Below are 24,550 nucleotides of genomic sequence, written 5' to 3'. Positions count from 1 at the left end.
AGCTTGAAGCTGGTCAAAAGTATCTTTGTTTAATGTGGAAATTTTCAGTGAAAAAAAATCCTGGGTCTTTTGTTGTTCAAAGCTTGGAAAATCTTCAAGATGTCAGTCAATGGTAGTCAGGTTCTTTAGTGCATCTTAGTGTCATGCAGCTATTGTAATAATGATGAAAGTACTAGGAAGCTAACGGTGGTGGAAAAATTGAGTTTTATGTACTGATTCCAGGAACAATCAGATTCTTGCTTTCCTGTGATGAGTTGATAACTGAAGTTTGATACATGATTGCTATTATTTATAATTACATGTTTAAGAACACTTTTAACTGTAGATTTTCTGGTGCTTTGTAAAGGAGGTCAGCATAATTACCCCCATTAATACACAGGGTGAGAGAGGTGAAGAAAGGAATTCTGTGCTAATCAGAGTGGACATGAAACAGTCTTCTAAGTTTCAGTCCAGCACTCCATCCACATCGACATTTTGGATGGCCATGGCTGATGCATTGAGATGTTAAGAATTTCCTTGATTTTTCTTAAGTGTGGTATGACAGGTGTGGAGAAACCAATTTGGTATCCAACCTGCATTCCATGTCCTAATTTTTAAGGTATTTACTTGAGCTTGGTGTCTTACACGTTTCCTTAAGTGGGCACAGAGGTGGTGTTCTGTATATACAGTGTATTTCCATATATACTGTAGTAGATTTTCTAATTGCCCTTCTACAATTAAGCCTTGTAGCAAACTTGTTAAGGTCTACTTAGTTTATGGCTGGCTTTAAGAAAAGATTTTCCCTTTACCTTCCCCCTACTTGTTCAGTGTCACATGCCTGTATTAGTTGTCAGGCTGGTGCTTCTGAATGTCAACTGAAGAGCAATCTGAAGAATCACATTGTGTTTCTTGCTGAATTGATGAAGTAAAAGTGTACTGCTAGCAGATTCCTCCAATGTGCATGAAAGCAAAGCATTGAGTTTGAACAGCCTTCTGTCTCCTTATGTCCTTTTAAGCTTTCTGCGTTCTAGGCAGAAATCTCTGGAAAAAAGGGGTAAGGGGAAAGAAATTCTAGAAGTTACAATAAATAAGAACTTTGCATATGTAGAGAACATCATATGCCTCTCTAAGCAGTGTGCTACACTCATTGAATTCAATGGGAAAATTATCAATGCTGGAAGCTAGTTGATTTTATTTTAAGGACAACAGAGATGTGATGTTACTATTTTTTTGAACTAAAGAACTAAGATACATTTTATTCCTGAAATGAATTTTAACATGCTTTTAAAAGGTTGACTTTTTAGAACATTTTGTGGTAGGATTTCTCTGATCACTTGTCACTCTTAGTTCAAAGCTGTCAGTGTTATATTCCTTAAAGATATCACACAGATTTCTGTAAATATGTCTACTTAATTGTACAATTTTCTAATAACTTATCATTCAAGCAGAATTTATTTAGGACAACTATATCATCAGTTTCTTAATTGGGAAATGCTTGAATGATTGGCTTTTAGACTGAAATAACTCAAGCTCAATATGAAAGGTAAACTGAAAAGCAAGCCTTTAACAGTATGAATATTCAAGTCACTATTTCTGGTTGTATATATAAATGTGTGCTTTTTTTTTTTGTTGCATCATCTTTTAAATAGAAACATTTTTAAGACAGAGAGGCTAGATTTATGATTCATTTCACAAATGCTGAAGTTGTGTTCCAGTCGTCTTGCTGATGATACAAACTGATTTGTAGGACTAGCAAGCAGTTATTTTTTTCATGTTACTTTATATAGTCTGCATCCATTTGTACGGTTCAGTTGTTATTTGAATTATCTTTTCTTGCTTTCTTCTACTGAAGTCAGTGCAAAATTTGGCTGTTGTCTTGACTGTGATGGCACTGACTTGTTTTTCATGGGTAAATTGAAAGAAGTTCAGTTTTCATTTGTTCATGCGGTAAATGTTTGATATAAAGGAAAAGGAGGTGTGGGATGTCTCCAAATACACATACATTTCTGAACTTAATGAGTTAAAAGTAATAAATAACACATGAAAAAGTGTAAATATCTTCACTTCCAGCTCTTGGTGCAAACACATTTTTATTTTGGTTGGGGGTTGTTCTGTGATATTCTAAAATTTGCAAGTATTGTAATATTTTCCATGTTTGTATGACCTTTCACTTGAAAATGAAAATCCCCACCTAATAAGAAAAAACCATGCACTTTTCACCTCAATCAAGGATTAATCATCATGGGAGCCAGCCTACTTTTGATTGAAAAAAATGAGTAGATATTTAAGAAATGTTGTATAACAACTCATATCTGAAAAACATCTTCCAACGCTGAAAACTGTGTATGTACTTACTGAGCACAACAAAGGCTGGCTTTTCAACCTGAGTATGAGAGCTGCACTGTGTAGTGCTGAACTTCATGATATTAAGACAGACTCTCTGAACGATTGAAATGCATAATGGAACTAAATCACTGTGACGAAGTCGAGCTTTTCCAGGTTTGGGAGTCTATAGTGTTTTCAGCACTGAAAAAGAAAGCAGGTTTGATGCTTACCCTAAAAAGCATGTGATTAAAAATGGTACTTATGGAGAAGGCTCTTATCAGGTTCCTACCCACTAAGACTTTGATCTTCCTTTTTTTTAAAAAGAGAATAGTTATCCTTTAAAAGCACACTTAGTGTGCCACATGCAGCTCATGCAATGCTACAACTTAAATAGTCAAGCAATATTCACTATGCAGGAGTAGAGTTGCTATAGAACATATGCATGTCTTGACTGTGCTGCAACCACAGGACACAGGACAGAATGCCTTGAAGAGCCTCCAAATGCAAATATCTTATTTTAAAAAAAATTATACCCAGGGATTTTATTGAAGCCTCCTTGAAGCAGTTTAAAAAAAAAAAAAAATCATTACAAGGATGACACTTCTATAGTCTGCCTCCCCAAAACCTTGGTAAAGCATAATATCCCTTTTTGGTCTTGCTTTTAGTCATTTTCTCAACCTGTATAAACCAATAAAAGTCTTCTAAAAGAAAGATACTGGAGGATGTGTAGGGAGAACTGCTTGTTTTAAAAGCTTATTAGCTTCATTGAAGTCCATCTTTAAAGCAGCCTTCAAAGGGGAATTTGGGTCCCCTTGACTGTAAGCAGTTATTTCTTACCTGGTCTGTGCATGCCTACAGTAGTGCAGTGGCTGATACCAGATCTAATTGGTGATTTTTCTGTTAATGTAACAGGTAACTGGGAGACTTTAAATATTTTTGTATGTTTGGAAGAGAAAGACATGGCCCTTTAAACATTTTCTGGTATGGTGTTTTGAAGGGGAAGTGTTTGGATGTGCAGCTACTTCAAATAGTGCAAATGGCTTTTGCTTGCACTTTCATAGTCAGTTTGAATTCTGGCTTCTGCTCAGAGCTATGTTATTTTCTTTCATGGAGGATTTAAAACCTCCTTCGGTGAGATATTCCACAAATTCTGGCTTTGGTACTGCTGTGTAGTGACCCACAGCCCAGGAGCACTGTCAGTGTAGGTGGTGGCGGTGCAGCAGTGTTCACAAGAAGAAATTGGGCTTTGTGATTACTGTCAAGCAGGTACTCCCTTGATACTTGTTTCTGTCTCCTTTGGACTTTCTTCTTTCCAGGTTAGCTGCTTAGGACTGCATTTTCCCTGTGAGCAGTGGTAATGGAGAGGGCACAGTGTAATTAATGTTACAACAAAAAAACCCAAAATGAAACTGCCCAATCTGGCCACTTAGTCATAAGCACACGGAAGCAGAAGTCACACATGAGGAGACAAGTCCCTGTCTGATCATCCTGAGCCCCGTTTCAGTGTGTTCAATGCAACAGCATTTTTATACATTTTTAAAATAACTTCTCCACTTTCTGCTAAATAACAGGCCCTTCCAGAAAAGGCTTAATTTTGTCTGCTATTGCCTTTTTTGTTGGCTGTATTTTAGAATGTGTGATCTGTTTCAAGATTCTGTCTTTGTGGCTCGTGTGCTGCAACCACTGCTGTAAATATCATGACATGGACATTCACATCCCTCTGAGGCTGCAATTCATCCAGTTGGAGAGTAAACAGTAATAATTTAATGGAAGAATAGTCCTTGTTGAAGAAAGAATAGTCTTTGTAGAAGAAATTAGGATAAAATATCCCTCCACTCAAATGGCAGGTTGTGCTTCAAATGCTCTGAAATAAAGCGTGCAGTAGTGTTAGAGGGGCAGTAACAGAATTATTATTCCGTGGTCTATTAAAGTTTGCTCTTTATGTTCTTATGCTGGAAGAACATAGCAATTATGAGCTGGAAAACAAATGCGATCAAAGTGATCCCAGCCTTAGGGAGCTGGTGATGCACATCCTAAAATGGTGGTGTTAATGGCATCCCAGACACTTGGTTCCACATTTTGTAATGAGTAAGCTGAAGAGGGAGCCACTACCTCTTCATTAATGAGGCTCTGTTCTTTTAGTGAAGTTCCATGATTCCAACTAAATTATTGTATAAAACATCAGTTGAGGAAGTCCCATAGCAGATTATGAAAGGCGTATTTCTATGGCAGAGTGGGCACCAATGGGGAGAGGAGACTGTGCAGGCTGATGGACGGATCTCTCTGTTATGCTGACAGTATTATTTAGATGTTCACAGCAGCCCTACAAAGCGGCAGATGTAGTCATGTGTCTGACATTCGGTCCCAGAGGACTCGGCAGTCTGTCATGAAGAGAAAAATCATAAATTCTCTTTCTTGCTTTTCATATTGCTGTAGAAATCTTCAGCATACGCAGTGGAGGGCACTGGTGTTCAGCAAGGAGCCTCAGTCTGCTGGTCTATTGCTTTATTTATTATGCATGAAAAATCCCAGTGCAGCCAGGGTCTCTATTGTAAAGATTTTCTGGCAGACCAGCATGGAGTCATGTTGCAGCATGCTGTCTCTTTGCATTGCAGCACTAATCGCATTCTCTGCTTATTAAAGGGTACCTGGCAGGACTTCGAGTAACCATCACTGTTGTCATTTTCATGGGGGTTATATGTCGGCCTTCTAAATTTGTTCTCTGGCAGAGCCATTTTGTATGTCATTTAGCTCTTAATGTGGTTTTGACTGTTAAAATAGCTCTTTGAGATATAAACTGCTTTGGTTATATTCATTGTAAAAAAGCAGCCTTGCTCATATCGTTGACTGAGCACCTGTCTGAGTGCTTTTTACATAACTAGATGCAGATCTGACATCACAGTTTTTCTGTCATGTTTAGATACAGTGAACCCTAACAGTGCGATTCAAATGTCTTTTTGCTTTGTCTTTCTTTTCCATAGACTATTTCATGCTCCAGGCAAACTAATTGTTCCTCTGGTAAGATAGAAGCTGGAAGTGAATTACAAATGTCTGATTTTTTTTTTGTTATTTTCAGCAAGTTATCCTCACAAAATCTGATCCTCTGATCTCTTTGAGCTTCTTTTCCAAGGGCTAATGGAAAACCCAGCTGCCAACTATTTTATGAATTTGTGGGTGTAAGGTGATGAGAAGTGAGGAGATGCTAATTTGAGCATTTGCAGAAGCCTTCTGATGGGGCTAAAAAAAATTTTGTATCAACCAAATTGTCTAAAGTCTGTGTCCACTGGTTATAGTAAAGGGAGGATATTTTGCTGTGACAAGAAAAAATGGGATTGCATTGACCCCCTAGAAAGAAACTCCAGTGGAGATCTGGCAGTACTGTATCTTCTATGACTAAAATGAAGTCTAGATTTTACAGCTACCTTCTCTTCCAGGCTTTGTCACTGTATTGATGCATGTTTCAGGCATTTGGATTCTGCAGAATGCTTTGTTCATCTTCCTCTTTTCTCTGTGTGACTTGTCAGTTTAGGCTGTGAAATCTTTGGAATAAAACCTGCCTCTTAGTGTATTTGAGCACTGCCTAGCATAATGGGACCTGATATTTTTTTTTTAAATACTGCATTACAACTAATAATAGTTGCAATCACTTTCCTTCCGCTCAGAGAGGCAGTTTTTAACTATAATTAATCTTGGTGTGTATGTGTCTATCTTAATTTATATCATTTAGCATATAAACAGGTAATAATGCAGTGCTTGTCATATTGTTTACAGTGTGGTTTCCTGTCGTTACCAGATACAGAGCTGCTTAGGCTCTGAGGATTAAAAGCTGTTATTTTTCTGTATAAAAAGCTCACAGTTCTTGTAAAATTTTTAATTGAACTTTATGTATTACCATGGCATCAGCTTATAGTTTGTCTGGACTTGAACTCTTGTGCACTAACTGTCATTATGTTTCCTGCGAGACGCCATATCGCATCTGCAGAGATAATTTTGCTGCATTAAGAACCCTACAAAGATGGGTAAGAGGCAAGCATGCAATATTAACCTCTGGTGACAGCTAAAACCATCAAGCTGGAACTATGAGTGGCAGTCAGAGGAGACAATTGTCATAGGAAGCTAGCAAACAACCAGCAAATGCTACCAAGCAAGAATTTCACTTGAAGCAGAACGAATAGAGTATTGGTGAAAATGAAAAGTCATTCCACTTGGTTTTAGAAAATTATGGAGGATGGGAAGACTCTTAAGAATAGGAGCTGCAGTACAGATGCATGCAATCCTTTGTCAGAGGGTTCACTGGATGGACACTAGGTATTTAGAAAACAGATTAGATTTTATCATATTTGTTTACTTGCAGTCTTTAAGTGGAGCAATTACTTTAAAGTAGAAGAAAAATCTATCCAATATATCTAAGGCATATTTGTCTTAATTTTCAAGGAAGCAAACAAGAGTAACAACAGTCACCCTTGCTCACCAGAGGTTAAGTGTTTGTTGGCTATAAAATGAAATAGAAGGAAGGACAAATGTCTGGCTTCAGGGAGTCATCTAGAGCACATGGGAGAGATGCTCACTGAAGTAAAAGCACAAGGCCAGCAAAGAACCTGAAAGCACCTGGAAGTGCAACAAATTAAGGCTTTGGTATTGTCCTACTGAGCAACACCTAAGCAAGCTGTGCTGATAATTCTGGGTTCTGTACATGTAACAGCCTCAACACTTAAACTTCTAAGTGTATTGTTGAGTAGAAATCTTGCAATTTAAGAGTTGATGTGAGGGAAAGGTGGTTTATATTTAGGAAGCTGGTGTGAAAGGTGTCCTTACCATGCTGTGGGACCTGTGGCTCTCCAGGAGTGTCTATCTTGCTGTACAGCCTTGGGCTGACGCCCACGTGTTTGTGTGTACTCACTATACAGCTCCTTTATGGAACACTAAGATATTTTTCTGTCAGTGCAGAAATAAATATGTGTGACCTAGCTTAGTTAGTTACACACTGTAAGTGAATAATCTCTGAAGTTTTTTCTTCTGATATTTTGTGTGTGTGTGTTACTAACACCATCTTAAATACTCTGGGTAGCTTACTGCTTAATAAAAACATCTGAAGTAGGGATTTTCTGAACTTTTGAGATTGGCTTGACCATGAGTTGGGTTTTTTCACAAATACACATTTCAGAGTCATCTTTGCTGCCCAGTTTTCAGATTTTACAATGCATTTTGGTCACATTCTTCAACTGGTCTTTTAGTTGTGAAGGTCATAAAAGTCTTTTAAAAACTAAAGCTGAAGGCAGAGATGCTGGCAGTGACATAGGTCTGAGAGATGATGCTGTAAGGATAATAGAAAATACTGCAAGGCTGGTGATGAAACAGGGGCCCTTCTGGGACAATACACATATCCCTTGCATGGCTGTAATTGCACAGCGCTCATTGCGTGCATCAGAGCAGGCTTCTTGAAGCTTTTGTAAACCGAGGTGGATGGGAAATTGTTCCTCCAGCTTTCCATAAGGGCAGATCCTCTCTTCCCAGTTTAGGAGTTAGGACTTTGAACTTGAAGGTAGTGGAAATTGTAGTGAAGATAGCTGGCAAGCAAGATTGTTTTACTTACTAATAACAATGAAGAAGCCATTCAAACTTGGCAAGTGTGGAGCAAACTTTCAGGGTAAAAAATAAAGCATTTTATTAAAAAACACTGGCTTTAGAGAGGTGAGTATTTAAAAAAAAATTAGGGTAAAAAAGTCAAACCAGAGATGAAAAGTTAGCATATTTGTAAAAATTACTCTTTACTTATTCTTGCTTTTTGAACTTGTTTCACTCAAACACTTCTTTATGGAAGGGAGATAACAAAGTAATTAAAATTAAAAATGCTTTTGAGACTCGTTTCACTATTGTGCTTTTTCCCCGTGCTTTTTGTAGAGTCTCTGAGGATCAGCCAGGCTAAACCATGACTTTTATTATTTCTGAGAAATGTCTTTGCCTTGTTTTATTTTTAGATTGTTGGGTTTATTTGAACAGCTGTACTGAACAGGGCTTTAAGAGACATTTAACACTCACATTTGACATTACTTGTGGAGCGATGAGAAAGGTTGATATATTCATGCTGATCAAGGAAATCAAACAGGAATTAGGTCAAGCATGTTATAGTTGTTTATGGCACAGTTTCAGACATAACTGTAGTTAGCAGGAAGCTGAATGAAGTGTGAGACTACTGCTACATATAAAGGTCTTGGTGTCCATCAGTCTTTGAGGAGCAAAATTCCTGTATTGCTGATGTATTTGATTGTGGTAGCTCTAAACTTGCTCAAGATGGTAGCATGCCTATTAGTGTTCCTAAAACCAAAGAAACCCAACCAACAACAGCAGCAACAACACCCTTCCCCGCCCCCCCCCCCCAAGTAGTGATTTTAGAAACAGTATGCTGAGTCCTCCTTGATAGATTTTTCAGATGAGATAGTGCCATTTTCCCTAGCTTAATAAGTGTTCTAGCCTACATATTCGTCCCCTCTACAAATCTAATGGAATAATTACCTTGAGAAGAATGTATTGATTCTGGCTTAAATCAGTACTATAATATATACAAGCAATATTTGCTAAATTAAATGTTTTCTAGGAAGGCCTTCACATGATGCCAGCAATTCATGTTATAGGCTTAGCTCTCTTCTCTCTCCCTTTTGTGCAGATTTAGCATCTTATTATATCCCTGCTCTGTAGCCTTGTACTGGAACAAATTACTAGATTACTATAAAGTGATTATGATGGGGAAGCCCAAGGCAATAGGTGGAAGAGGTGAAACTGCCAAATCAGCTGATAAAGAGGACATGAAATTCAGTGTTTAACTCTACTCTTATTCATGGTAGTATTCACTTGCTATTTGTTTTTCTATGTGGGCTGTTCTGTGAGTATGAGGTTACACTCAGGGAGCCTGGCAACCATATTTGCTCTTTTGCGCACCTTGTTTTGAAATACCTTCAGTCAGCTTATGTGATGCTGCACCACAGTGAAATTTCCAATGCTTATACCAGCTGTGAGAGTGACCTCCAATGTTCTTTGTGGCCCTTCCTTTGGCCTTCCCAGACCTGGGTTCCTCTGGGGAACTTTGCAAAATGTAGCAGATTCTGAGTTTTGATATTATGTGACCTGCAGTGCTAGTGACTTAAAAATCTATAAGCTGTAAACAAATCTCCTCTTAGTCACCTTGTAAAAGAGAATCAAACTGTTCTGTATCCCCCAGAGTACCACTGTTAATGAAACGTTCTGTAATGCAAGATGCAATCCTTTTCTGCTGAATGAAGGACATAAATGGCTAGAAGATTTCAGTTTATTTTTTTCAGTAGGAGAGAATTTCTGTCACTCAAGAACTTTGAATAGAGAGGATTCTGAACTTGATGAGCTTTCTCTTTTTTTCATGGTGGATGATGTTCAGAACAACTTAAAACATGGGGAAAGTCTTATATTAGGATACATCATTAATCATCTCCCCTTCTCCTTCTTTAGGCATTTTGTTATTAATTTTTAAAAATATTTAACCCATTGTGACCTTGGTGACAAATCTGAGTTGCCAAGAGATTGAAAAAGTAAGCAGATGCTTTACTGTGAATGTCGAAGATACTAAACGGGAGATTGTCTTCTCTATGCCTTTGATTTCCAGTGACACCAGCTGCTATCTTGCTGAGTTGAGACATCTCAGATAATGGGCAGGATGACAAACACAAATCCATGTAATAGTTTAATTCTGGGTAGGGAACTCACTTGGCTTGAAAGGTACGTTTGCTTTGGCTTACAAACTTCCTATTTTTTCTCCCTGAACTGTTTCCTCCTGCATACTTTCTCTTGTACCATTTTTTTCAGTTCCAAATATTTCACGGTCTTTTAAAATTGAATGAGATGAAAGGTGTATCTCTTAAAGCCCCGCAACATGTACTTCTAAATGAGCACATGGGACACTTAGTGTGTGATGTGTCAATGGTGAAAGATGTCTGTTTGCTCAAGGGGTAGGGACTGTTTTGCAGTGTAGCCTGCTGAATTTCGTTATATTAAGAGAATCTTTGTAGCTGTTACATTTGCCAACATGTCTTTTTTGTGATACTGATTTAATAGATGCAACTCCTGTAAAATAAACTGTTAACTGGTTTTGATAGGAATAATTAATAATTTGTTACTGTTCCCTGCTGATGTAATCCGTGACCTTTACTTCAGGGGGAGTTCTGTAACTGAGCCCTCCAAATGGGATTATTTCAGAAATCACTGTTGTATGTGAATTCACCACGTTCAAGCATGAAGCAGACATTAATGTGCAGGATGATGTGTTATGTATGACACATTTGTAGCAGTCACTGGTTCTCTATGATGTAGACCCAGAGCGTGGGTGATTCTGACCTTTTCATATTGGTAGATGTTTGCTTAGGCAAGAAAAGTAAGCACTTTATGTTACTTTTGTACAGAGGAGGGGAAAAGTCTCACTAGTCTCTGTGCCCTACCATGAGTTGTTGGACAGCCTTCTCACTGTCTGATTTGTGGTCACTGAACATGACTTTAGTCTCCTCTATTACAGGACTTCTTGGTGGATAATGAAAGGATTCATACTTTTAGACATGTGTATTTCACCTGGAGCCTTCCTCTAGCCCCAGTGGTGCAGTTCTCCTGTTCCCCTCCTATAGAGGAATGCCAGGCAGGAAGCAGGCAGCTGCAAGCCTCCCTGTGCCAGAATGGAGAGACAATCAGGGTTGTTAGCCTGTGCTGGTTTTTTGGGTGCATCTGGCCAATCATAACCTTAATGCTCATGTGAAGTTTTTCTGTAGGCCCAAAAGAGGAAAAAATGTTAAAGGTATCAGTATAGCCTTGCTGTTTTAAGACTACTCACACTATTTTTAAATGCTTTTTTGGGGGGGCCCTGAGACTTGTTTTGCCACCTGCTGATGAAAGGAGGCAAGAATCCAAATGTATTCTGCTTACATCCAAGCCTGATGTTGCCTGCCATTTACAGCAGGAGTAGTATGATGGTTTGCTGTCACTCATATGTCACTCAGATTCCTTCAGTCTTGAGAGTACACTGTTGATCAAGTTAACTGCAGGGCAAGATTCTTCCTAGGTAAATTCTGGATACCCTAAAATAAAAAAGCCTGAATGCTACTGTATAGCCCTTGTAGATTGGTTGAGTAAAGAAGCAGCCACTTCAATTTTTTTAAGCACTGTAGTAAAGAAATCTTGTTCTGTTGACAAGTTCAGCATGAGTCTTGTGCAATAATTCTCTGTCTGCTTGGATCCTCCTCCTTCTCCCATCTGCCACCTTCTCACTCTAAGGAAAGGAAACTCCATTCTGTCAAAGCAAAGTGCCAATGAAAAATAGGGAAAGACTTTTAAGAGCAGCTTTTGGATGAGACCATTCAGTGAAATCAAAACAAATGTAATCACAGCTCACTACAGTTTTGCCCTGTGTACCTAGCAAAAGGTTAAGGGTAACACGTAGTAAGATGTGGTCCCTCCAGTGAAGGATGTAGAGTTCAAAAAGGCAGAAGAAAAAGAGGGAAGCAGAAAGGCCGAATCACTTACTAATGCCTGTGATCAGTGCTCCATGGCAACATGTTCCTTGCAAGGAAAAATAGTATAAATACCTATTAAGCGAAGGGATTCCCCAGCAAGCAAATTAAATGCCAGAAATTGAACAAGAATGTAGTTGTTTTTTTCTCTCTAGAAATTTGGGTAGCTACCATTAAAGTATCTTAACTGAAATGGATGCTTTATAACTCTTCTGAAGTATGAGATGTATCTCATTTTGAAGTGTCCCACTTCAGAGGCTGTGTATTTCTGTATGTTTACCGTTATTAGCTTTATTATGCTTTGTGAAGCTGTTCCTTTCTAACTTTAAGGATTGTTTCCCTCTGCAAAGATCTTTTGGTTGCTTTTGCCTGATACTGACTTGCAAATTCAGTGAGAGCAGTTAAAGCCTAAGAATGATAAACTTGTATTATTACAGGGACTTTGTATATTCATTTAAGGCCCCAGGGCTGGAGCTCAAACCTGGTAATTGTCTTGACTAGAAACAAATGTACTGAGTTTCACCCTAATCCTTAGGAATCATATGTCCACAGCTGGTGATCTCTGTCCATAAGAGTTAAGGATTAGAGAACTTCAGGACGGTTTTTTATAGTTGAGCGTGAGATATCAAAGTATGGCAGTGCAGTCACCTACAAAATAATGATAGTAAATGTGCTTATGCTTTCTTTACGCCTGGAATTCGGTTGGAAGATGTTCAGTTGGATATTTGGGGTGAGGGTAGCAGGAATCAACAGGACTTTGTCTGCTGGAGATGCTGAGCCTACAGGCTCCACAGCTGAGTGCTGAATGAACTGTGTGGTGGGTCTGAGGGAACAAAAACCGTGAGGTCCTGTTTGAGTCACTATGCCACACTCTCTGCTGCTGTGGGTACTCCATCTTACCCTCATCACACATTTGTTGGAGTCCATGTGGCCATGAATTAGATGGTTTTCATTTCCTCTGTTAACTGGGTGTTCTAGATCCACACTCTTTGATGGAAAAGCTTGTTTCACTGTCCAGTGTAAACCTCTTAGGATATGTGCTCTTCCCCCCAACGCTAAAACCTAAGGAAAAATTCTAAGTCAAAATTTTATGGTCTCCTTACAAAAGTGCAGGACAGGTATGGGAGGGATTATATAGGTGAGAACTCTGTAGATAGAACTTGTCTGAAATCCAGTTTCTCTGCTTTATCCAGTGAGCTGACTTGTATTCTCATGTACTGGCTTCACAAAAAAAAAAGCCAGGCACAAAGCAAATATTTTATCCTATGAGGAGCTGGTTTCTAGTCTGTTATATAGCACTGTAAAATAGTCTGCTAAGCTGCATTAGTGTTGGATAGAAGAATCAAGCCTGAAGTCAAGTTTGAATCACTTTGTAAGCTGTTAAACACCTGGCCAAGGCAGTAAAATGTTGATGATGCTGCAGTACTGCAAAGCTGTAACTTGATGAGTAAATGCTTTCTATAATGTAACACGCCTCCATTTGGTATTCTGTACATGATGTGCAAAAATGAACAGCATTTCTAGATGCAGAAGTTCAAAAAAATATTTTGTTCCCTTAATTTAAGCAAGCAAGTGTTAAGCAGAAATTGCTTCCCCCTAATTAATTTTTTTCCCCTCAGCTTGGGATAGATCTAATAAGTACATTCTCTATCCCTAAATATAGAGAAACTATGCTGAAGAAAATTGCTGACAAAACAGTGCAAAAACATGTGATACATTAGTATAGAGTGAGAAAGTTAAGTTTGCATTGCATGGTGAATCTATCTGCCTGGGGTTGTTTTGTTTGTTTCTTCTTTTTTTAAATTGTTCCATGGCTCAGAAGAGCTGGAGTTCAGTATTAGGCTGTCCCTAGCAAGACCAATAGCTAAAAAGCCCCCATGGAACTGTGCCAAATAAGTCTATCTGGAAATGAACTTCACTCACTGCTAGTCTATTCAGCTGCCATCAACAACTTATAACTGTAAGTATATCTTTAAGGCTTGATCTCTTTCAGAACTAGTGAACCTGTGTCTGGCAGCTTTAAACCATGGATAGTGCGTGTTGTCTTACTGCTCTGGAATGTTTCTAGTGTACCTTTCATGGTAAATGAGATGCATGACACTTGCATGGAATCTGAGTGATTTCAGCCAAGATTTTTAGTTATCTTAAGATTATTCATCTTTTGTACACACATGTCTTTGGGGGCCCAACTTCTTGAGTTCTTAAGGCAGTCTGAATTCCATCACAGTGGATGATAATCAGGCTCCTTATGGAGTATCAGATTGATCGCTGGCTTTGAGTATTCCTTTCCCAATTTTTACTGTTTCCACATTCTGGTGATGCAGGATGATTATATGGTAATACTCCTCAATTGCTTCTTACTTTCTGTCCAGATTGCAGCCCCTTCATTACATAATTGTAAACTATTTGTGCCAAGTTTAATGTCAGAATCAGGCATACCCAGGCAGTTGCTTTATTGCTTTAACCCTTAGAGGAAGCAACTGGATCATTTTGTAGATGTGCATGATGTATTGACACATATTTGTGGACCATTTGTGTACATATCTGTATGTGCACAAAGATGTGAAGACAGGTGTACAGGAGTAACTTTTGGATGTCATTTGCCTCCTTTTCTTTCATGTTTCAGGACTACAGTGCAATAACTTAGTTTTTTTTTTTCTCTTCATATTACAATATTTTAAAATATTAATACTTAGATTAAAATCATGTTCATTCACCTTTTAATAGAAGGCCAAGCACTAACTGCTAGTCTAGAATATAGTAGAAAGTATTTTTAAGTATTTCTGGGTCTGGTTCTGAGATTCCACCAATTTGTAGCTGTTTTAAGGAGGGAGTAAAATAGCTTTTAGTTGTCTCATTCCCTATTGCTCTTTATCAGAAGGGGCTGAGGGATCCTCAGAGTAAGACAGATTCTCAAGGCCTTTCTTAATCTTGGGTTCCAAGGGAAGTGCTAAATAACTTCAGCCTCCCTGCACTCTTTAATCTCAGCACTACTTGTCCACTCTGCTCTCCAAAAAGTCTTAAGTGTAGCTGTTTTTGATGATCGTCCAAGTTGTGTCAGTTGTGATTCACTGTTGAAAAGGTCAGGTGCATTATTCTGTGTATCTTGGACAGTCAGAGAGACAGAGAAGTGACAGGGAAGTTCATACTGGTGTTTGTAAGAAGCCGTTCGGTGACAGATGAGTTGCAGTAAGATGGATCACTTCTGAACAGAGGGGGAGCAGAGTTCTCTGCAGGGCACCATGGAACAATCTGAGGTTCTGATTAAGGTGGGTGATTGTCTTTACGGAGGGCATAAGATGGCCCATTTAATTATTTCAGTAAAAGTATAGCTGAGCTTTTGATCTGGATGTTAAGCAATCAATTTCTCTAATATTTTTGTGAGGGTAATAGTAATCAGGCATTCCTTTAATCTGGTGTGACCTGCTTGAATTTGGTGTCTCAGTGTCCTTATTTGTGTTTTCCCAAAACTGTTTTAGTTTTATATTAACATTGCCTGGGTGCCTTCTTAAAGCTGAGCATCTCTTGCTGTTCAGGATCATTTGTGGTTTCTCTTCCAGTCTTAGACTGGCACTTTGCACAGAACACTTAGCCATGTTGTTTTGATAAAACAACGTCATCCTAAGGGTAGTCTCAGCTTTCCTGTCATGCATTAGTGCTGCTGTTCTCCATGGTAAGCAAACTGGAATGACTGGCTGTCTTGTGCAAGTCAATGCTCAACAGAAAGAGGATGGAGTCTGTAATAATTCAGAGTAGTGGATGTTTCTTCAGAGTACTGCAGGCTGCACTGCACAAAAGGAGCAGTGGTCTGTAAAGAAGTAAAAGACTTCAGCCTCCAGCATGGGCAAATCCTGTCTTCATCAGTGGGTTGGTTCAGAACAGCAGCAATGAAGGAGAAGAGGGAAGCAGGTTTGTAAAAAGCACAAAAGGTGCTTTACTCTCCTGATAAACCAGCACGGCATTTCTCCTCCAAATTTGCTCTGCCTCCTATCTTTAACATGTGAGGTTGAAATAAGCATCATAAAGATGACCAAGAAGAGGGAAATATATTGGCTTTGTGTCTGAAACATGTAAGAACTTTGTGTAAATGTGATGGTTGAAAACACAGCACTTTCTTCTGGGTGGAGAGGTGGAATATGTAATTTCCAAGTGGCAGATACTTTGTGTATCTTTGCCAGACTCAAGACAAATAGCTGAAGTGACACAGCGAGGCTTCCAGCATGCATTTTATAATCCTGAGAATGAGGAACATTTGCATGAGCATTTAAGCAATTTTTGCAAATCTTGGTTATTCTCCATAAAGCTCTTAAAATTCATTCTTACATAGCATCTTGCTTCTGGGACAGTCACATCAAAATGTACCGAGTGACACAGACTAGACCAAAGGTCTAGTACCTTAAAGGACTTCTCATCTTAAACCAAGGTTCTCCTTCAACACTGAAGGCATAGTAAGTGGATCTCAGTGATGACCCTGCTTATTTCTGTCCTGTTTTAGAAGCTTTTCTGCTCTTCAAATGCAATATTTAAGTGCAATGATGAAACTAAAAAGGTGAAATATGTTACAGTGGTCAGAATATCCTCTCAGAATTGACTGTGAAAAACAGCTTCAGTGGCAAGTTTTTATTTAAACATCTGTGTTATGCTGTGGTCCAAGTGCCAGTTCCTGCATTATTGTGGGATGTAGCAATGTCCAAAAACCAGTGTAGTTTCATATTTAGGGTTTAAATTTATGATTTCACTTTAGATTGAGCCTGAGTGCAAACTCTGCACTGGGTTTGCTCCCTGCACAGAGGGCACAGCCTCAGGTTGGTGCTGCCCTGAGGGTTATGATTGTTGGCTGCAGGGCAGCAGGAGAATTTCCCCTCCACAATCCACAGACACAATCTCTGTCTGGGCTCTTTACAGACCTGGCAGGGATATAGTTTGAAGGGGAATGTTGTCAATGGCCACTCCTCAGCTATGTCTGAACATTCAAGCCTTTGCTAGGGTGTAAGGCCTCACAAGATCATTAAATGTACCTGTGAGTGTGTAGATCAACTTAAGCTGTGCCCGATGCTTTTCTGTTTAGCAGCATTTAATTCTGTATATTTTAGAAGCATGCTTATCCAAAGGCCTTCAGAGATGTCTTTCACAGTTGGATGCAGATAATTGAAAGTTGGATGTTTTCCTGCTCCTGGATGTCAGGTAGCCTTTCAGTGAGTCTAGCCCTTTCAGAGGTATCTGTTCCCTGTGGCACAGTGGTGGGAAGCTGTAGCTCAGAAATTATTTGGAAATTTCAGTTGCACTGATGGCTCTTTACCATGCCAAGTATTTAAGAAACCTGGCTTGCAGCCCCAAGAGGCAGGTCTGACCTTGGGTTACCCAAGGTTTGACTACATGGCTAATTAGTAATAGAGGAAATCTGACAAATATGTGACTAATGCCCAGGGATTCACCTAATGAAAATAACACCACCTCTTTCCCAAATAGCTCCCTTGCAACATTTAGCTACATAGCAACTACTGCTGTTTTGTGAATGAAGCAAGCGGATTCCACAGGAGTCTGTGCACACTGCCCACCCCGTGTTTGGCTCACAAAATGAGAATTCTGTTTTAGTGATTTTATAGACAACATAACACCAAAAATACACACGGCACATAGGTAATACTGCTGCTGCACTAGATAAAACGTAATTTCTCATTCTTGCAGAAGGCTCCTTTTCTATGAACTGAAAGTATCTTGTAAATGTCAGCGTTTGCCAGGAAATGACCAAAAGCAGGACAGTAAATTCTACAGTAATACTATTCTTTTCTTTACTAGCCATCTCTTTCTCAAGTCATGAGGAGGCAATTATGGCATATAATTTTGATACCTGATAAAATAGTCTGATTTGGTCAGGGTGGGAAACAATTTTTAGGAGCAGAAAATGCTACCTTAAGTGATTGCTCTGCTTGTAGTTAACAAGGAATTCATCCTAAAGAGCCAAATAAGCATATTATTTTGTCATGGCTAGTCAGATTTTCCGTGTAAATTTAAAAGGAGGGTAATTTTCCCATTCCTATTTTAGAATGTTCCTTATTCTGCCTTTATAATTTTGTCCATTTCCTCATTAGTGCTCCTTTCAGAGCCCAAACATGTCAACAGTGACACCATTATCAGCCTGAAATAAATGAACAAACATTCTCATCTTCAGTCGTGGTTTGCCTATGACAGCTATTTTTAATTTTGCAGCTGCTGGAGACTAAGGCAAATGAGATGGATTTGCAACCCATGATTTGGCACCTATATCATACAGCCACTTTACAAGTGTTCTCATAGGTGTTAGGAAATGTGGGGGTTTCCAAGGGGTCATTTCACTGAAGTAGGCTTCTGGAGAAAGAGAGAGAGAGCTTGAGGCAAAACACTGGTAGCAGAAGGAGGCATCCTGCTGGTTTAGCATTTGCTTGCAGATGTTCAAAATGGAGTGTGAGATGGCAGCTAATTCTTTTTTCACCAAGTGCGAATATGAGCTGACAGCCTTGCACACTCTCCTGTACATTGTGGGCAGTGCTAGTTCCAGGGGGCCTCAACCTCGAGGATTTTTCTTTCCTGGAAGAGAAGGTGGTGTGACTTTTCGGCCACAAGGAACAACTTCTGTTCTTCCCAGCCTTCACCCCTGTTTCAAAACCAGCTTCACAACTTAGAGTTGAATATCAAACTGCAGAATACCCAAATGCTGCAGTGACCTGTGCCTGGCTTTACAGGGGCATTCAGGCAGGTGAACTTAGGTGCCCACCACCTGCAAAAGTGACCAAGCATGGAAGGCACCGTGGGGTGAGGCTGTAAAAATGTCTTATTGAGTTAGGTACCCACATGCCACTTCTCTTAAGCTGAGTGCTTGTTCAGGTCTCAAAGTGCCTCTTTTGTCTTCGTGCCAATATTTCTGTGATTTATAATTTGCTGCAATACAAGTTAAGATATGGCAGTTCATTTAGTTAGTACCTCCGAGTGGTGTGGGCTTAATAGACGGTTGGCAACAGACCTAAATTTTCTTAGATGCTCTAACACAAAAGACTTGGTTCTGCAGCTCCCCACAGTCAGAAGATAGTGACATGCAGAACCCAGCCTAAACGATGAACTGGTTGAAGTTTTAAATGGTGAATTTCATGGTTTGGGACTGAAATATATTTTGAAAAATCTTATTTAGTTTCATTTAGTCTTTGACCTTTAGCCCAAAATGGATTATGTAGTTCCTACTCTTTCCTGAAAAATTCAGTAGCAGTGGTGGGTGTGTGTTTCCACTGCACTTTTAAATCCATGTTAGTTAGCATCCAGGCATTTGGAAAGCCACACAGTTTTTATCTTAATGATCCATAAAGAAGAGTTTAGTTAGGTCTTGGAAGAATTTAGAGCTTCATAAACGATCTTTCTGGTTTTTGTTTTGGCAAGTACTCAGCTGGTTTGCAAACTTATACTATGTTACTAACTTGCTTGAGTACTGTTGTTAATTATCTTGCTAATACTAACTTAGCTGACATTCCTGTTATCTGACCTGTTGAATAATCTCTCATATGACCTCACAGTATTTTATCTCTCTGAGAATAGTTTTATTTCTATAAATGGGATTTCTAGTAGAGGAAGGTGCTATACAGCAGAAGTATTACTGGGAGGGTTCAGAAAGTGAGTGATGTATCTTTAAAGTGCAGTGACTGCATGAAGTGTTCCAACTTAACTCTCTCTTTCAATCTCATATGAAATAAAAAGGCAATTACTGCTATAGCATCTCAGAGAAGTTAAAGGCCTAAAAGAACATCCTGTTGAGAGGACTTGTTAGTTATGCACACTAAAACTGGGAAACATGCTTATTCTTATAAAAAGCCATGAGGACGCCATGTCTTGATTCTGTAAATAACTTAATACCCATCTCTTGCATTTTGGTGACAAACAGGCCTTTCAGAAAAGAACCTATTCATTTAAGAACAACTGTCCACATATGCCAGGCATCTCTGGTGTGTCACCTGTACCCTATGACTTGATGATACTGAAGTGGATAATATACCTTTGAAAAATATATCTCAACAGACCAACTTTACCTTGACCTACTAGCTAGAAATAAGAAAATGGTATCTTTTTCTTAATCCATAGTCAAGCTCTAGCAAGATGTTAAAAATCTGCAGTTGAAGATTATCAAAGATACAGACCCAGGCTGCTTTGCAGTGTGTATTCTGCGACTCTTCAACCAATGGGAAATTGCACCTTAGCTGGTAAGGCTGGTTCCCTCTTCCTCCTGTGAGCACACTTCATATATTCTTGATAAGAGGCTGTGTGGGTCTCCTTGTAGTGATGGGCCACATGTATTTCAGCTCATCTTTATCAGCTGGGGAGGACATGGGTTCCTCGCACAAGTTGTGACCCACAGTGCCTCTGGCACCTCCGTAAATGACACCAGCTGAAACTCAGACAGAGCTGAGACTGTTTTGTTCCCTGAAGACATTGGATTTTCTCTCTGACAAGAAAGCCTGGATTTGGCAGATGTTATCTTTAGAATAGCAGGAAGTGAGAAACTTGGTTTCATAACTAAATAACGATAAAGTTAGGTTAATGAGGCCACGAATCATTTGGATGGTTCCGCTCTGCGTGCATCTGCTGCGTACTAAGAAATTCCTAACAGAATTCACAGTGATTTAAGCAAAAAGCTGACATGAAGTCAGTCAGTTGTCTTTGATCTTTGTGTTTGGTTTTGGGTGTGTTTGTTTAAGATTGGGAAGCTATTGAAGTAATGAAATGAAGATGTGATAATAGCCCAGGGAAACATGCTTATGCTAGTCTTACTCTGTCTAGCTCAAAATAAAATAGCAAGGACATAGCATATTCTAGGTGTTTGTTCAGTATTAAGCATGAAGTGGTCAGTAATACCTATTTCAGTCTCCTGCCTGGGATCCTGTAGTAAGTTCTTGCTCTGTCAAATTCATGCTTTCTCTTCCTCTCTCTTTTAAGTAGTGTTGTGTCTGTTGGTTCTAAATTTGCCAGCTCGCTTCATGCTGTGATAATCATGAGATGCTTTGGATTGAGAATTGCAAGTACAGGGTCTTGGGCTTTTGATAGAAGGTGGTGGTTTTTTAACTTGGAACACTTTGACTTATTCCTGCTTGTCTCGTGCCTTCCTAGACTTATCTTAGTGCGGGGACTTAATGAGAATGACATGGCTGTTGTTCCTGTTAGGTGTTTTGTCAATAGAAGTCATTAGGGCTGCTATTCCATCCCTTGTAATGCTGAATGCCTTTGAAAACATATTTTACAAGAAGAATGTTGAAAACTATATTGTAAATATGGGCAAATAGGAAGCCAAGCCAATCATTTATATGTTTATATTCACAATGCAATATAAATAATTGGGTTTGGACTTAAACTGGATTGTAGAAAACATTTCACTCATTTTAGGAAAAATGATTTTTGTCTTTATCCATATGAGAAGACTGGCTGCATCCCTGGCAGTGAATAAGTTAACCTACTTAGTGTTTTGTGTGTAGGCAGCATGCAGTTCCGTGAGATTGCAGTGGGCAATGAAGCAGCAGAATTCAATTTGCAGCAGTGACCTAAGAGGGACTATTTTTAGTAATAAAATAGGTCAGGGGATGTGGTAGTGCAGACTGATAAATGAACAGTCTTCCCCTTCACTTGTGGGGTTTGTTTTTGTTCTCCAATGTAGAAGCTCTATGATGGGGGAAATGAGATTCAATACTGCCATGTGATTAGTGTTAAATTCTTTTATTGTGAAGTAATTGAAGGAAAAGTGCTAAGTTGTATTTTAGTGAAAAAAGAAATAAGTGTAACTACTTTGCTTAGGGATTCATGGAAGTCAAAACTAACTAGGGAGCAGGGTGTTTTGAAGCCATTGCTCAAAGCTGGTTTTAGCACTGCTGGCGATTCTGTGGTGCGGTGTTGTCCATGTGACAAGTAGTTCTTGCTCTCTTTTTCTTTCCACTCTACTAGCTGTTCTCATGTGCTTTTTTAGCTTGCTTCTGTTACCACTTTGCTTTCTCAGTGATTTATGCAGATGAGTGCTAGCATCTTCCTCTCAGGGTGTCAAAGATGAAGCATGTCTTTATTCTGTTCCTTTGAGTCTATGGGCGCTTGGAGGAAGCTTGCAAAGGATCTGTTCAGCCAGGTCTTGTGACACAGAGCAGTTCAAGTCTCTTTTTAGTATTACGTTACTTGACCTTTGCATTTCCACACTCCTTTGGTTTCTCCAAAATTATATTTCAGTGCAAACTTGGAAAGCACCTCTTGGCAGTTGGTGCGCATAAACTATCCTGTTGTTAATTAGCAGTGTGGCAAAGTCCCTATAAGCTCTAGTCATGGAGCAGTGCATGTTGATGCCATATAAACAGCAGAAAAACAGTAGCTTTGGCCCTAAAGCCTTTTTTTACTCTGGAAAAAGAATGCTTAGCAGTAAGCAAGTGATAATCCACTCCTGGCTGTAGCTGAATTGGTATCAGAGTGTCACACCCTGTAGCGAAGTACAGTTGCAGGATGCTGAGACTGTTGCTGAAGCTATCTCCAGGAGTTAATGAGCCCTAATGAGCCCTGGTGAGATGCACTGGGATGCCCAATTCTCCTGCTTTGGAACTAAGCAGATATCTCCCTGGGGACTGCTTAATGTTGTGTGAATGTACACGCCTGTGCTGGTGCTCATTTCTCCATTCCTGCCTTACGCTGCACTGTGAAGCAGAGATATGGTTGTACGACACAGGGGAGAGATGCCCTTAAACTTCCCCTTATTTTATCTCCCAAAATGCGTTTAATATTCTGACCTGTCTAGTTAGGACTATGATGAACTACCCTCTAGCAGAGTGTTTATAGTGCTTAAAAATTCTTTGATAATGTCACTTTGATATCATATTTAGAACGAAAGTAAGCTAAACATTGATCACTGGCGTAAAAATTGTAAGCTCACACTGTACTTGGTCTTTTTTTTTTTTAAGATTGCAAGTTAGTTGTGTGTGGTCCTCTAGAATAAAAAAGGTTAATAAACAGCTAAGTAATTTTCATTTGTAACTCCTGTATTTTTCTACAGAGAAGATCTGTTTCTGTATTGTAAATAAGCACTGCATATGCCAGATAACCAATAAAGAGTCATGTCACTTGACATTTGAAATTAGTGTTAAAAAAACCCCAACTTCCAGTGGGATCAATACAGTGGAGATATTGTCAGCAACACTCTTAAGAAATCTAAGGGGGCTTTTGATCATGTTCCATAATCTCTGTAATTTAATGTGCTTCTAAGGCACATCTTTTAGTAAGAATACACTATCCTGCACTTTCCTTTCTACAGAAAAGGCCAGTGATTTTTTTTTTTTTTCTTGTTAACCTAGTTTTGCAAAAGAATGCTTGACAATATCATCGAATGTGAACTCCGTTGTTTGGTCTTTCTGTTCATCCTACTCATCATGGGAGCTGGGATTTTGTGACAAGTCTGTTAACTGCGCACATGTGAGCCAACTCAGGTGAGCAGAGCACACTGAGCCAGGAGCTCACTTATTAGGCATACAAGGCAAAAAATCCACAAATACTTACAGCTTCTTTTCTTAAGAGTTTAAAACACTACAGTCCATCCTCCCCATCTTCTCCCACCCTACGGATTACTGGCCTGTCCAGTATCTGATGTGCTATGCTATGCTCCTTAAAATAAATACCATAATATGGAAAGCTTGCACTCAAAAGGTAACTGGGCTCATCTTTTTGTTATTAGCATTTAATGGTGGTTTTAAATTTAGAGGAAGACTTTTGCTCTCCATTAGGAACTAATTTATTTTAATTAATTTTTGAGAACTCTTCTTTATTTCCCTGTGTTTTCTCAGCATGACTGAATCAAAAACCAATTTGTGCCAAAATAATAAGCTGGAAAGATTACTTTCTTCTGCTAGTGTGAAATCATACTTAGTGTAGGTATCACTAGTCCGATAGTGCGTGGTGTGTGTGCCTTGCTCTGGAGTTTGTGCTGTTTGTTGGCAGGGTATGAAGGCTGGTGGGGAGAAATAAACTGCAGTATCTGACAATATGACAGTAGAAGGGCTGGTGGGAAAGTCAGTGATTCTGTGACAATGCTCAGTGTTTCTTCAGATTGGGAGTAATTCCAGCTTCTTTCTGCTTTATAGACAGGTGTAAGTAGAGCTTTAAATTTAAGATCATATCCTTGGCCTTGCAGTTCCTGTGCACAGGAAACACAACTGGCCATGCAGTGGGCTTTTTGTGTCCAGTATAAAAGAGACTGCCTCTGACAGAGGTGGGGTATTTTTTTGTGTTTTTCTTCAATCCTGACATGCGTTCCTGCAAACCAAGCTAACTTGATGTGGTGGGTTGACCTTGGCTGGCTGCCAGCAGCCCACTCAGCTGCTCTCTGCCTCCCCCTCCTCAACAGGATGGGGGAGAAAATAAGATGAAAGAGCTCATGGCTTGAGATAAAGACAAGGAGATCACTTGCCAATTACTGTCATGCGCAAGAGAGACTTGGCTTAGGGAAAATTAATGTAATTTATTGCTAATAGAGTTGGATGGTGAGAAACAAAGGCAAAAACTACACCATTTCCCCCCACAACTTTTTACCTCAGGCTCAACTTCACTCCTTCCTTCCCAACTCCTCTGCCCGGGGAGGTGCAGGGGTACTCGGTCACTGGTAAGGCTGCACCTCGAATACTGTGTTCAGTTTTGGGCCCCTCACTACAAAAAGGCCATTGAATGACTCGAGCGTGTCCAGAGAAGGGCAA

At 39.4% G+C, this 24,550-nt stretch overlaps 1 protein-coding gene across 1 annotated transcript in view; it reads left to right on the top strand.

Moving 5' to 3' along the window:
* SERGEF (secretion regulating guanine nucleotide exchange factor) overlaps positions 1-24,550 on the top strand; it is a 156,898-nt gene that overhangs the window by 95,347 nt on the left and 37,001 nt on the right. The gene's annotated exons all lie outside the window — the stretch shown is intronic.

This window comes from Strix aluco, chromosome 16 (assembly GCF_031877795.1).
Source record: "Strix aluco isolate bStrAlu1 chromosome 16, bStrAlu1.hap1, whole genome shotgun sequence".
In the NCBI taxonomy this organism is placed as follows: domain Eukaryota; kingdom Metazoa; phylum Chordata; class Aves; order Strigiformes; family Strigidae; genus Strix; species Strix aluco.
This window is presented reverse-complemented; position numbering and strand designations above follow the sequence as displayed.